Source organism: Excalfactoria chinensis, chromosome 4 (genome assembly GCF_039878825.1).
Source record: "Excalfactoria chinensis isolate bCotChi1 chromosome 4, bCotChi1.hap2, whole genome shotgun sequence".
Classification (NCBI taxonomy): Eukaryota; Metazoa; Chordata; class Aves; order Galliformes; family Phasianidae; genus Excalfactoria; species Excalfactoria chinensis.
The window spans coordinates 61,609,670-61,624,920 of NC_092828.1; the positions used below are offsets into that span (position 1 = coordinate 61,609,670).

Sequence of the window (15,251 nt, forward strand, 5' to 3'; positions counted from 1 at the left end):
GCTTTTAAAAGTAATGAAATGAGTCAGTTTTTCTTTAGTTTTCCAGTGTAGAACAAATTTCCTAGAAAAACAACTATTTAATGTTCTAGTACTCTAAATGTTATGTATTACTTAAAGAATAAATGCTGTGTGTTTTAATAATGGTATCACTAATATGTAAAAGAAATTTGTCACTATATATTCTCATCTAATGCTCTATAACGTTTCATGAAAGCATAATTTTTTAAGGTTGATGTATTTTGATACTCAAGAGCAGTTGAGATTGCTTCATAACTTTAATATGTTATGTATAAATATAGAAAAGGAGAAGGGAATTTGTACAGTTCAGTAAAATTTATTTATTTATTCAGCTTTTTAAATACTACTTGAATCAAAGTTGAAAAGGGTTAGTTGTGTATTTTGTACTATGATTTTTCATGTAACTCTATCACTGATCTTTGTGGGCTTGAGGGCAAGTCATTTGGATATATTCACAAGATTTTTTTATGCTTATTACCATTAAGCTCTGAACATTTGCTTTCAATCTTGACTCCTCTTAGTACAGCTTCAGTGTGTGCCCATGTCTAGTTAGAGAATGATTTCTCTATGTCCATCAAGAACTATCTTGCCTACTTTTCCAGCAGCTATTTCTCTTTTAAAACTGAGGATTCCTTGTTCAAACAGTTTTTTTTAACTGCATCACATTTTTTTTTCCCATTGGAGTGGGGGGTTGCTCTCCCCAGTGGATCTGCCACATCTGTGCACCATACACACATTGTTAAAATGTTCAAAAGAGTTCAATAGTCAGAAGGAATTTTTACATTTTCTACACATGGTTTGCTTGCTCTTAGGAAACAGAGAGACTTTAAATGTTAAATGCTCTGTATGTTGTTGTTTGTTTGTTTGTTTGGAACAAATCACATATAAAGTAAAAAAAAAAAAAAAAAAAAAAAAAAAAAGACAGCCTTTCTTTTAAATTTTCAATGATAGTATCAGAAAAAAAGGTGTTAAAAATATCAGGTTTCAAAGCTGCAGCAGCCCAGCAATTAGCTGGCAGAACAGCCAGCACATTTTTCTTCCCAATTAATAAGCTACTCTGTTTACTCATCTTATTTGATTCTGGTTTTGTACTTTTTTTTTTTTTTTTTTTTTTTTTTTTTTTTTTTTTTTTTGTGAGTAATAGCCATTCAGAAAGAGAGTTCATCACAACAGGGGTAGCCAAAAAGAGTCATGTTCACACTTTAGAGGAAATGTCTTTGAATAATTATTGAAAGTTATATTGAGATCAATAATATTGGGCTGGGCACTGCAGTTTAACCTTGAGTATTAATGTGGGTTGCTAACAGTTCCCTATTGAATATCTATGAGTAATACAAATAATGTAATTTATTAATAGCAAGGGTAAACGTATGGGCTATTAGCAGTAAAAAATATTTATAAATAAGTATAATTGCTTTATTGTAGATTGAAATTTAAATCAAGTGAGCATATACATACACTACAGAAAGAAAAATTCCATTCTGTTCCCCTTCCCATTCCCCTTCCCCTCGTTGCCAGGCCATTTCCATGTATTGTCTGTATTATTTTCATGAAAAGTGCTATGAATATATATTGCTTTATAACTTACAGATATGATGGGTTGTGCAGACCACTGCTGGTAGTGTGAGTTCCACCACCTCTGCAGAACCTATGTGAACATAGGCTGTCCCATACTGTGAAGGACATGACTATGGAGGGAGCTCATCCCATCTGTGGCATGCTGCAGATCATGGTTTCTGAGTGTAGTGCGCTGGACGGCATTGTGCTGCCATTTCCTCTGAGGTGTGATGGTATGGTTAGCTTGTGACACCCAGCTCTGCTGTCCCTCAGCCATGTAATGGTATCTACCTTCAGCTACTGTACATCATCGAGACTTTTTCTTTAATTACAAAGGTTTGACTTCAAGAGAGGAATTGGCTAAAATAGGTTCCAGAAATAAAATAACAGTGTAACACTGTTTAACTTGTCCAACTGCTGAGATGGGGGAACTTGATCACACATTCAAAAATTTCACAGCATTGTTTTGCTGGATGGGACATAAGAGATCTGAAGCCACAACTTCAATAATCTGCCAGAATTTATCTCTTTCCTATATAGAAGTTATTTTATTTGTTCTATTTATTTTTTCATAGACTGTACATCTAGGAAAAAAATAAATCAGATACATTTGCTTTCTCTAAACAAAAATGCAGCAACGGAACACTTGAAAACATTAAAATATAATTTAAGTTTTGATGTTGCTCTGCAGTTCAAAATCCATAAATAATTCCTCATTGGATCATGATTCCCTTGATAAACATATTCAAAGCAGCTGTTTTCTAGAGGGCAGATCAGGGAATACAGGTGTATTGTATTGTAAAGTGAATTTGACCTTCTGTTCCCTATTTCATCATTTTTTAAAATTTTTTTTCCTCCCTAGTAAAAAATATTAGACCTAGCTTACAGATTAAATCAAACAAGACCTGTGTTTTATTTACTTACTCTTTTTCCTTAAAGAATGTTATTTAAAGTAATAAGGAAACTCAGTGCAACAAAAATGCTGTAGCATAGATACAAATGGTGTGAACTGTAAATATTAAGTACCTGAAAATCATCCTCTAATCATGCTGAATTCAAAATCAAGACCTAGTTTTCAACGTATATGCATATATATTTTATTTTTCTTTCATAGTTTATTTGAAGTAGATATTTCTCCTTGCTTATCTATAGCTTATAATAATTTTATAAATAAATCATGCATTGTGAGTTATAGAAGTAATTTTGTCACAGTTGCTGTAATTAAAACAGCAATGGTAGTGAAGAACCAGTTTAGGACAACTCGGTAAATGAAAACAAGCTATATGGAAGAAGTTAGAAGGATTGTTTTATGATGCCAATTAAACAGTATCAATATTTTCTCCTTCCAACTGCCACCAGCTAAAAATTGAATATTTCAGCAATGAGCAGCCTTAGTTAATAAACAAAATCTCCTAAAGTGACTGAGGATGATTCTTAAATCTATTAGATAATTTCTACTTAGATCTGAGGGAGTGCTTTAGGTAATTTGTTCATCTTTCACACTGCATCTGCCATGTAACTAAGTAAATTCTTTAGAGTAACTTGTGTGTTGTGCATTTGAGACCTGTATGAAATATCATTCTGTTTGTGTGTAAACTATCAGTTGTACTGATGACAGTGGATGGAGGTATGCTGGAGATACATCTACTTTTGAAGAAGTCATATGGAACAGGTTAGATTTTGCTGTTCTAGTTTACAGTACAGCAACACTTTCATAGTAAACAAATCCATAACTGGTCCTGAAATCTTGGTGAATTCTTGGATTCTGTTCTTTTAGTTGAAGAAACTGATTTAATCCTTTGAGGTCTAAAGAAGATTTCTCATACCATGTATCTTTATCTGTCCACTAGGCATTTAAAACTGTTAGCTAGTCTGAGGCTGTCATATGGTTCAAGTCAGGCTGGGAGGGAATCTCTCCTGGAAGAAAATATGATTGCACCAGATATTTCAGCATTCACAGTTCCCTGACCTACTTTGTAACTGCAGTGTTTCTAGCTGTGTAGTTTGGTTTGCCTATGGGGTGATGTGTTTGTGAATCATGTGTTGCCTTGCAACACTTGGACTTTCTTGGAAGCAGATAAACTGTCCCCAGGTTTCGTTCCCAAAAGTCAGTGCAAGATCACTAATCACACTTTATGAGAGGCATTAGAGAAACTACAGTAAGCAAGGGCTTCTGTGTTTACACCTTTTAGTGTCGCAAGCACAGTTTTGCCATGATAGCCCACACAATGAAATGTTTTCTACTTTCATTTGTCGGAAATTATCCACAGATTTTGATGAATTAATCTTCATGTGTTCATCAGTAACCAGTCTGTTGATTTATAGTATCAAGGCAGAATTGTGGCCTGTGTTATGTTTTTTTCTTTCCCCTGCTATGTTAGACAGCCTGGAATACCATCTGCTTCTGGGATTCTTCCCTTAAACTAAATGTGTAATTCGAGTATACAATACAGTATTGTACTTCTGTCTTTTTAAACTGAACAGCTGTTGGGTACAAAAGATATACTCCAACAGTGTTTTAAGTATGTTATCTATTAAATATCAATGAAGCTATGCGTTGTTTTGCACCATTATCAAAGATGAGATTTTTCTCCAAGTAATCACAGTCTGGGAAATAAACAATCTGCAGCACATTTGATAGCACCCAAACGAAGGTGTGGAATTTCATTAGGCTGTTGGGTGTATCTAATGTTCTCATCTATCAAAGCTTACAGAACAAAGAGGTTCACTTTAAATGGGAGGTTTCTGTACTTAAAATAGAAATACTAAGGAAAAATATGAAATGATTCAGGATAAAGAAAGAATTGGGAACTACTGCAATTTAAGCTTTTGTATGAATTAAATAAGTAACAGAACACCTTATTTGTTGTAATTATTTCTTGAGATAAACTGTTAGTTGTCTGGAGGATTTAAGGAAATTGCATATCCATTTTCTGTACTTATCAGGAATGTTTCAATGGAGAAAAATAACTTTTAGGCACCACAGATGTTTGATATAGGTTAAAAAGTGTCAACAATTCAAATCAAAGAAGCAAACAAAAAGTTCTATAGATTTATTTAACACATGCTAGTCATTTTTTAACCTGGTCTGGACTTAGACTAATAACACTAAATGACCCTAGTGTAAACATATCACTGTGCGCTGTGTCATGTGTAATGTGAGCATATGTCATGTCTTACTAGGGCATCAAGAGTAAAGTTTCTGGAAAAAAAGACTAAATTTTAGGGGTGCTTTTTCATAGTTGCTTATTAATATTTTGGACAAGCAAATCTGACTCATTAGAAGTCATAGCCTCAGCAGGGAAAAGAATGAGAGATATCTGGGAGAGGAAGATTCTCTAATCAGCATCTATCAATAGTTTATAAATTATCTTGTCAGGAAATGAAGTTAAGAGAAGTTGCTCCTTTGCAAGAAATAAAAGCTTAAAGGACTACTAAAACATTTTATGGATTTAAGATTGGATATAAAATAGATTAATAGTCTTCAGTGCCAAGATTAAAGGCAAGATTATGTATCTTGTGTCACATGCTTGAATCAATGCAAGACTGATTTTTGACCTTTGTGGCAAAATATGTGTGTTTTGTTTTGTTTTACATGTTATAGTTTAGAAAAATGCTCTGCACCCTGTCATTCATATATAGCAGGTAGCTGTTGCAGTCTCCTGCAGGGTTGATTTGAACTATTTCAGGATGAAGGAGCCATTGAATGCATACTGAGGATGCTGGCTTAGTGATTCAGCATGTGAGTTACCATTGAAAAAGTAGGGCATTTCTACAGCTTTCTCCTTTGGATAAATATTCATGTGAACATGACTGCTGTTTCTGATATAATTCATTACTGCCCATTATGCAACTTAGCAGAAATAGCAGGGGCATTCTTCATTTTAGAAAATAAGAGCAAAAGTTTTCCTTTGTTTACAACACAGAAGCACTTCTAACACAGACAGAAGCAAACATTTACTGCTCAAGGATATATTTTTAAGCAAAAGTAGATAGGTAACCACAGATACCAACTTAAATGTCTCCTGAAGTTAGTAACCCCAATTTGTCCAAACTTCCTCATAGGGGCCCAAATTTCCCAAGGCATTTAGACATATGAATCCTACTGTTTCAGTGAGAATTATGCACTGAAGTACCTTCAAAGAGCTGAGCCTGACTCATTTTGATATGATACATAGCTGTCTGCACAGCATGAAATTAAACAAAGTTCTCCAGAAGCTCTCACTGTAACCCCAGGATCTTCCCTATCGCATCCCTTCACAGCTCTGAGATGAACGCTCTTTGGTACCTCTGTGATTAGTGAGCAGTAAGTGTGTGTTTATATTACAAACAAACAAAAGTAACCATAGCACTTTTGGATACCATATGTTGTTTCTCAAATCAAGAAAACATGTGGTAAGAAACAGACCATGCTTATGAGAGTTTTGTGATTTTTCAAGTGCTCTAAAGGAGTTAGGTACTTATCTTTGAATTGTGATGAGATTTGAACAGCTAGTAGAAACCCTTAGAGTTTCTTTGAAATCCCCATCTCAAAATCTTAAAATGCAGCAACTGGGAGAAAATCCAAACAGAGGTATGGAAGGCAGAACCAAGCAAGATAGAAGTGAAGGAATCTTTCTGGCATGACCAAGACAAGTCAAACAGAAATAGAAATAATTAGAAATTCATGGTTATGAATTTCATTTTGCAGCTGCTATTAACACTTGAGTGTGCAGTTGTAATTATTTTCTTCCTTGTGGTGCTATTGCAGCCTAGACACATGCCTCAAAAAAGCAGTGGGATTCTTGTTGCTGTTTTAAATTACAGAAGATTCTGAACCTTAGATCAAGAATAATTTTTCACTCAACCAAGCTCCCACCACTGGCTCTGCCTGTATTGCAATTGTATGGAAACAAGGATTAAAATCCAGTATTGCTGAGTGCAGTTACATTTTGCACCATTACAGAAGTGGGACTTGCATCCAGGCTTGGGAACTTGGATGAGCTGTTTGATTTTGTGCTTGTGTGTAGCTCTTCTGATCTCCCCTTAATCTTCTGCAGAGTAATTGATTTGTATACTGTAGATGTAAACTTTATAGTTATATGCCATTTGTTGTTACTAGGCGAGGTTGCTGAGTGGTGCAAGAGGTCAGGAGACAGTGGCCATTAAACAAGCATAGCTGAGTATAGCATATCCTTATGGGCATCTAAAAAGACAAGATAGATTTTTTTATTTTTTTTTTTTAATTTTTATTTATTTATTTATTTTCTATTGCGGCCTTTTTTAAGGTTAAGGATTGATAAGATGCGTGTGTAAATGTTTTGGGAGTCCCAAGCATATTTTAGGGAGTGAAGTGAACTATGCTGTGCCACTGAGCTGAGCCTGTGCAAGCAGGGATGGGGATAATCCAAAGCTGTCTGACTTCAGTAGCGAGTCAGGAATTAAGTGACTTGCAGGAGGAGGTCATTAGAGAAAACCCAGGCAGTCTGGGTATAATAAACAATAAAACCTTAAATCCAGAGGACCCCATTAGCACTCAATGTGTCTTTAAAAGTATTAAGGTCTAACAACACCACAGACTGCTTTGTATTTTATCTGTAAGATGCTCAGGAGCATTAGCCGTAAAACCAGCATGGGAATCTGCCATGTGTTAAAGATTATCCTACTGTTTGTAACATTCAACCACTCCTTTCCAGCCTGTTTCCCCTGAGATATCCCCCATTTAATGCTTTCTAATTTTAAAACAAATACAGTGATCATTAGTATGAAGGCATGAAAAAACTCTTGGAATTTGTGGGTTTTTGTTGTTGTTGTTGTTTTCTGGAAGGAAGCAAAATCAGACAACCTATATTCCCTTTAAGGCAAAATAGTAAGTTATCATTGACTTAAAGCCTGACATCTTGTACCAGAAAATGTACATAACACTTTTTTAAAACTTAAAAATATACACTTAAAAAGAAAATTAAAATGGAAAATATTTGGCTCCCAGTGTGATGAAATGAGATATTTTGACATTTATATAAATTGGTTACACTTATAAAATGATATTCCTGCAAAACTTGCTTGATTTGTGTAGTATTTAATTTTCCAGAGACATGAGTAGCTTGTCAGAATGTTCCACTGAAATGTCAGAGATTTATATTAAAAATAATAAATAACATATTTACAAATATAAACGTCTGAAACAATGCACAAATAATATAATAATAAATGACACCTAATGGTAGATATTTTGACATTATATAAAATAACAGCCAAATATTGTTTACTGTTCTGTGATTTTTCCACTAGTTGAAAAAAAACAGTTTTTACAATAATCACAATAAACGTCTGGAAGAAAGCTAAACTTATAAGTAGCTGGTTTTAAATAGTAGAATGATCCTACTAACTGAAGCATAGTTTTCATCTTTACAGTTGTTAAAGTTTGGCAAGTTGTAATGTAGTAATTTAAAAATAATAAGTCCTAGCTAGGAAAGAAACTGAGAAGAAAATGTGGTGTATAAGAATGCAGTAGTCATCATTATTTTTTTGATAAATTATGTTTCCAGGTTTGTAATATGACTTTAGGGGATTTTCATCTTGAAAATATCACCTGGGAGTAGTCTTGCATGTCAGGCACAATCACAACTGCCAAGATTTTGTTGTCCCAAGTTGCTCCATATCTGTTTACGTCAGAGCTTTAGGGAGCTACTTCTGATGTGTTTGATGCTGGCGGGTGATGTTAGCAGGACTTTGGGTTGGGTATACAGGTATGAATGTGGTCTGAATTGGGGAAACGGCCATATGCAGATGTGGCCCACCTGAGCCCATTGGGACCATGCACTGGGTGTCCTCCTGAATCTCTGGCAAGATTTGGTACTTCACAAGTACCAAAGAGAATATATCACTCTTTCCTGTGCTGTGGATATGTAAATTAAAATTCAGAACTTGGCTGCATTTGCAAAGTTCTTATTTCTCAGTAGAGGTGACTTGTGCCTTTTGCACAGTGCTGGCTACAGCAGTTTTTGTGTAGTTTCTTTGCGGTTCTTCTCTTAAAAATAAATTTAATTAATACTCAAATTACTTTGACATAATGATACAAGATAGCTTTCTAGAGCAGAAAGGGTCAGAAAATATCTAAAATATGCTTAGTAGAAAGTGGCACTTAGTGAGACAGAAGTATTTCATTCAAAGCACCTTGATTGATAAACAGCAGTTTTTGGACAGCAGTAGTCAATAAGGAACTATTTGTATATGAGCAACAGAGAAGGGCACATAAGAGTATTAACGCATGGCATTTATCTTCAATTCTATATACATATCCATGAAAGGCAAAAGCCGTTTCTAAATCTGCTGGCATGCAGCCATGTTGGGTTATTGCTCATCACACAATGAGCAAGAAGGGAGGAAAGGTAGTCTGGCCGAGTGTGCTTTTTGTCTCAGCTCCAGTGCTCAGAACAGCATCAGGGCAAATCTGCAGATGGCTTAATTTCCAGGAGTACAAGAAACACCAAGATGGCTAACATCACCCTTGTATATTGCCCGATTTTTACATTTTGTGCTGGGAAGACACAGGGGGTGTTGAGGCACAGGGCGGTCAAGTACAAATCTTTTCATAACTGCTTTTCTGATGAAAACACAACTAATGATAAAAACCAGAACTATTTTTTAATTTTATTTTATTTTATTTTTATACTTGCTACGAATGTATCAGTAACCATCTGGAGAGGATTAAAGATGTTGCAATGTAGATATCAACTCCTAATTTGTCCCAGCTTAAGCTTTTTTTTAAATGAATATCCACTTTATTATTGCTTACAACAATACTGATTCCAAGACTGGTGGGATTATGTATCTTTCAATTAAACTAACTGTGTCAGAATTCAAGGACTACGTTTGGTGTAACTGTGATGTTATATTTAATTAAAAGGCATTGCTATAGAGATCCTTAGCACTATGGATTAGTATTAGTCTCCTGGATAAAATGAAGCACACTAATTGTAAGCTGATTATTGATTGTCCTCATGCAGATAGATGGCACTGCTATTTACACCAAATGTGGTCAAGTATCCTTTTAATACAGACATGGATTACACACATTAAGCACAGGACAACATAATCCAAAAACACACTAAAATGTAATGGAAAGCCTTACAAAATCTAAACCAGCTGCTACACAGCTACAAATTCTGCACCCTCTCCTAAGAGATTCATGAAATAGGTGGAATGTTAAAAAAAAACAAAGCAAGGGGAAAAAATACAAAACTTCCATTTAAAGGCAGAGTGTGATTGAAAAATGGATGCATTTGAAGCTATGGCAGAGATATATTTCTGTATTTCTTACTAAAAATTTCTTCTTGAAATCCTAGTAGTAGCATAAATGCATAAAAGGTTTTTATAACTTCAAACCGGAAGAGTTCTCTCTGTTTGGCTCTGGAAGTTACTTCAGTGAAGCTGAGGTATTTAAAAACACACTGGGTATGAATGCTGACATTCACAGTGAAAATCTTGTTTTCTTTTTCTAAGTTGCCTTTGGAATCATGACTAGTAACTTTTATTCATATCAATTTAGATTTCGATTTCTTCAGTTGCTTGTAAAAAAAACTTGAAACCAATGGCTAGTAGAATTTAAGACTACCTAGTAAAGGAATTTTAGGATTCCAGAAACTTCGAATGATTATAGATATTTCCCACTTGGATTTTATTCATAATCTGAAAAATATTTGAATTTTCCTGTAGTTTCTTTACTGTGTTTGCAGGTATCTCTTTTAGTGGATAAAAACATTAGTATATCTCATAGCAAATTAAGTCTTTAATTAATAAACTTATTAATGTTTGCATAATATTTTGTCACCTTCATATTAAATGATTATAGGTAACCTCATTAGTTATTGTGACTATAACATATTTCTCTTGTTGGAAGGGTACAATTTTAACTTCCAAAACGATTTTTTAACTTTTTTTTTTTTTTTTTTTTTTTTTTTTTCCCAAATAAAACAAAGGGATGGGAGCTGAATGCAACATTCCATCGATAACTGGAATGTAGCAACTCATATCGCTATTGGTATTAATGGTTATTTTTATCAATATCTTTCTTTCCTGTTCTTGTCCTCATATGTATATTTTTTTTCCTATGAAAATAATATAAAAGTGTTTTCCATTTGCAGAAAGTAAAAAAATAGGCATTCAGAATGAAGGATCTTATTCTCGTGGATCTTAAACAGATCTCTTCGTAGGAATAGGTGTGCTTCTGCAGATAAAAGGAACAAACTTGATAACTGAACTTGCTGCTAAGTATGAGACTGGAAATTAGATTGTCTCAAAGCTGCTGTGACAAAGCTGCTGTCCCTTATGTTTTAGCTAGCATCTCAAGTTAGTCTTGAGTTCACAGATATCAAGAGCAAGCTCAGCTTCTTTTAGTTATTTGACCAAAAAGGACTACCACAAATCACCTGAAGCATGTTAGACAACTTGATTTTGACCTGTCGAAGATACTGCAGTTAGTAGACTTTATAGTATTCTTATCTTTATTCTATTTTTTTATTATTTCTGCTGAAAAGTGCTGAGTAGAAGATATATGAGTTATATTTTGTTTAATACTTGCAATTCATTTATATCTAGTAAAATAATTGTTTCTGACCAGAAAAAAAAAAAAAAAAATCTTATGCAATACACATAAAAGTTAAAGTTAAAATTAAAAACCCAACTTAGTATAAGAGGACTTTTAAATCAGTTTGGTTTTTTTTAATGGTGTTTGATGCTCTTTTGCACTGCCCCATCAGCAGCAATGAACTTGTCCCTTGTTCTTTTCTTAAATCTGAGCTTCTTCTTTGGCTGCAGATGAGCAGCTGAAAGTTATTCCATTTTTCAGCCACTAATCTATTTGTCCCTGCTTTAAGCAATTAAATAAAATTAACAAATCAATCTGAGGAAACCATAGGTCACACAATTGTAGGAATTAATAAATGCCAGTATTTTTTCTAGCAGAAAATAGTCTCTCTCCCTCTCTCATTTATTTATTTATTTATTTATTTATTTATTTATTTATTTATTTATTTATTTTTCCTCTTACCTATTTTCATCCAGGAATTCTGTTTTTTCAGTTGCAGTTAAATACAGAGAAATCTCTCCATCCAGCATAGATTGACTGTGGTTCTTTAACTGTGACTGATGCTTCTCTATGGCTCATTGTGGTCCATGAAGCATTTTACTTTCAGGGTGTCAGTTAATAGGTCTCCTAGTGATTATGATTCCAAACTCTAGACAAAGTTGGACTTTTTAAAGGAAGAATGTATGCAACATTATGATGCAGCACAGTATTTATGCAAAATTTATCTGACATCTTCCGTTCTGAGTAAAAAAGACCATTTCCTTTCTATTGTATTGCTTTCAAAAGTATTTTCAGTATTTGTCAGGACATTGTGAAATCCATCAAATAAAATGAAGTTGATAGAATACTTGCACTTTTTGATATGTTAATATGCTTTTACCTACACATAGCTCTAATATATCTTCAAAATAGAAATAACTGCATGTCAGCAGCAAAAAGAGGAATTAGTGAGAACTTCAAACATGGTAATGGGTTCTTTGTAGGGAATCTGCAATGCAACTAGTCAAGGATAAATTACAGTAGTTCTAGTTTTCAGTTAAAAGAAAATACTCCCCAAAACTCACCACAGTATATGATAACTGTAGACAAATATACAGTACATTTGAGATTCTGTACATTTTTTTGTGTATATAATTTTCTTTTTGTATGGGTCACCTGTAGTACTAGATACTTCCAATGGATGTGCAATTTAAGGAATTATTGGTAGTCCTCACTAAACACTTCGAATGTGCACTTATTTTCTGTTCCCTTGTGTAGTGCAGAAGCTGAAGTCTTATTATCCTGCACTGAAAGCCTAAGGGAGAGATTCCATTCTGAAAGAACCACCTCCTTCTAGTAACTCAATCTCCAACAAGATTTGTACAAAAGATAAATTGTCAGATAATCAGAGATGCTTCTTTTGTGAAATTCCACAAGAACAGTGGGCAAATAATCCAGTAGAAGATAAAACACCTATTACCAGCACAAAGTATAAGTCCCTCTAAGCAAGATTTTGCTTCTGTGAATGACCGATACCATCTGGAAACAGAAGATTGACAAGCTAGAAGGCAGTTAAAGGTAACAACAGGGCACCTGAGAATCACTGAGGAAATTTATCACTGTCACAGTGTGTGATAAGTACCACACTGCAAGTGTTAGGGATTTTTTATTCTCATACGTTTTAAGTCTCTGGACTGGTTTCATGCACAGCTAAAGCAATGAAGAGCAATGGGTATTCTTTCTCATAGCACAGTCCTACTGATTTCAAATATATCTAATTAGTGCATTTTCATTTTACATAGCTAAACAAATACAGTTCACACAATTTTCTATTGTTACTACTGTTCAAGCCATAGAAAAGAGCAATTATCATTTAAAACATGCAAGCTCTTAGCAGTCAGGCTTAGACACATCCTTGCTAACTACCAATACAGACGGTACATTATGTTCCCGTTAGATCTTCATTCTCACTAAAGAAAGTATCTTTATCACTTTTATTTCTTTTATGTTAAGTTTTATGTTTAAATTTTAATGTAAAGAACATGAAAAGGAGTCAGAGGAATAAAGAAACACCATCCTCATTCAATGTGAAAATATACAACAGAATATGAGGAACTGCAGGTGAAATGCATGCATATGCAAAAAACTGATTCATGATCTCTGTGTTCATTTAATTCCACCTCAGTTCTCAAAATAGAAAATGGTGGGAGTTGTGATACATGAAGTGGCAGATTGAAGATATGGCTGTGAACAAATTGTGAACTTCATGCTGCTTGGTGAATCCTGCTTTGTTTTGGGTTGTCTATTTTGTATCTCCAGCTTGGCTTCAAGTGTTGCCTTGATATCCTATCATAATTTGTTTTTTAGATTAAATTACATTTCTGTAAGAAGCAGAGACTTGATGTCTAGTGGAAAATATGTCTGAGAAAACAAGATAAAGTACTGAAGAGTAATAAATATCTAGGTGTTCTCCCCTATGAGTATGCTTATTTTCTATTATTAGGTTCATCGATGTGAATGGTTTCTTGGACTAGTGATGATGGAACACAACTTGAGAAAAAAAAAATCCCTAAATGTCCGTAACTGAATCCAGAGAGAAATGAGCTATTTTAAATTTAATTTAATTTTTAACGATGGCAATATGGCAATGTTTTCTTTTTATTTTTTTTTCTCTTACAGTGACACTAGGCTTCATTCTTGACTACTCTTCAGGAGAGCTGTAGTTTTTACTGTGTTGAAAAACCTGAAGTTTCTCTGGCTTGGAAGGTAAGAAAAGTCCTTATATCTATGAGCGCCACATGGGTTCTTGGGTATGTATCTCCTGCTCTCCTTGACCAACTATTTCTGCCACTTGCATTGGCTCCTTCCTTACTCCCAGAAGTCTGCACTGAAGTGCTCTTCATAGTGGCAGACATTTGTCACTGTTTGCATGCAGATGCTGTCTATGTGTTCATTGTAGACAGGTACTTTACAGTAATTAGCACACTATATCTGAACAGATATTTTAAAAAGCTTTAAGTTGTTGATATCCGAAATAGCAGCAGATGTTCCTGGTACCAGGCATTATTACTCTGAAAGCATTACTTAAATTTTCTTTAAATCTCCAGAATTGTGACAGATCTAAAGTTAATCAACTTGTTCAGTATTATCTGTACTATGCAAATTTCAGAATGGCCACGATCATCTCATTTTCCAAATGAGATATCTGCATTGCTTTCATTTAACCTGTTTCATTTTACCCTTTAAAAGCTCTCAATTACTAGAAAGTTTCAACCTGAAAAGTTTGTATGGCTAGTTAAATAAATGAAATGACATCTATAAGCCATGTAACATTTAATACCCAGCCAAAAGAAGTAGTTATGTACTAGATGTACACAGTATGGAAGCTTATGTAAGAGAGCTTTGAATATATTTTGTGATTCATTTCTATGTCCTAAATAAATTAATACTAACCATATTCTTTTGTAGACATACACCATACAAGATCTGATACTGTTAAGTCTTTTGGTCAGTTCTACATTATATATACTGAGCATGATTGTATTTGGTATTTGAAGTGTTATGGGATAATTATATCACTTTCCTCCTTGACCTTACCTGCCTTGTGGAGCTGCTTTTCAAGTTCGGAAGCAAAGGCCTTAGCTAGACGAGAGAAAACTGGATATTACTTTCCTGTGAGCTCTGTATGATTGTCAATTAAGGGGAATATATATGTAATGGCTTCCAGTTTTATAATTTGCGCTGAATTCCTGGGGAAAAAAAAAAAAAAAGTAGAACACAGGGCATCCTCTACAATGAAATGTAAGAGACAGAGTGGGAGAGATGAGATGAAAATGAAGGAAGAGAGAAAGTCCGGAAAAGACCTAAAGCATTACTCTGACCACAAAGGAATAGAACACAAAAATCCAGACTACTTTGAGCATAGAGCTCAGGCACTGGGACAGAATTTTATTAGAAACAATGGCATTCCAAAAATTTTCTTTTGACTAAAAATCAAGTTATTTTAAAACAGAACTTTGATTATTTAGATGTTAATTGAATAAAGTTGGTTCAAAGGAACAAAAATAACCCTTCCTAAGCTGCATTTTGCATCATGTTCTCAGCCATCCAATCTCTTTATCATAGGAAT

General features: G+C 34.2%; 1 long non-coding RNA gene across 2 annotated transcripts in view; it reads left to right on the forward strand.

The window, feature by feature from the left end:
* The window catches only part of LOC140251870 (uncharacterized), a 178,109-nt gene that overhangs the window by 138,486 nt on the left and 24,372 nt on the right, over nt 1-15,251 (forward strand). For both annotated transcript variants that reach the window (XR_011903481.1, XR_011903480.1), the window contains exon 3: nt 13,802-13,888. This is a non-coding gene — a long non-coding RNA (uncharacterized lncRNA). The remainder of the gene's footprint in view (nt 1-13,801; nt 13,889-15,251) is intronic.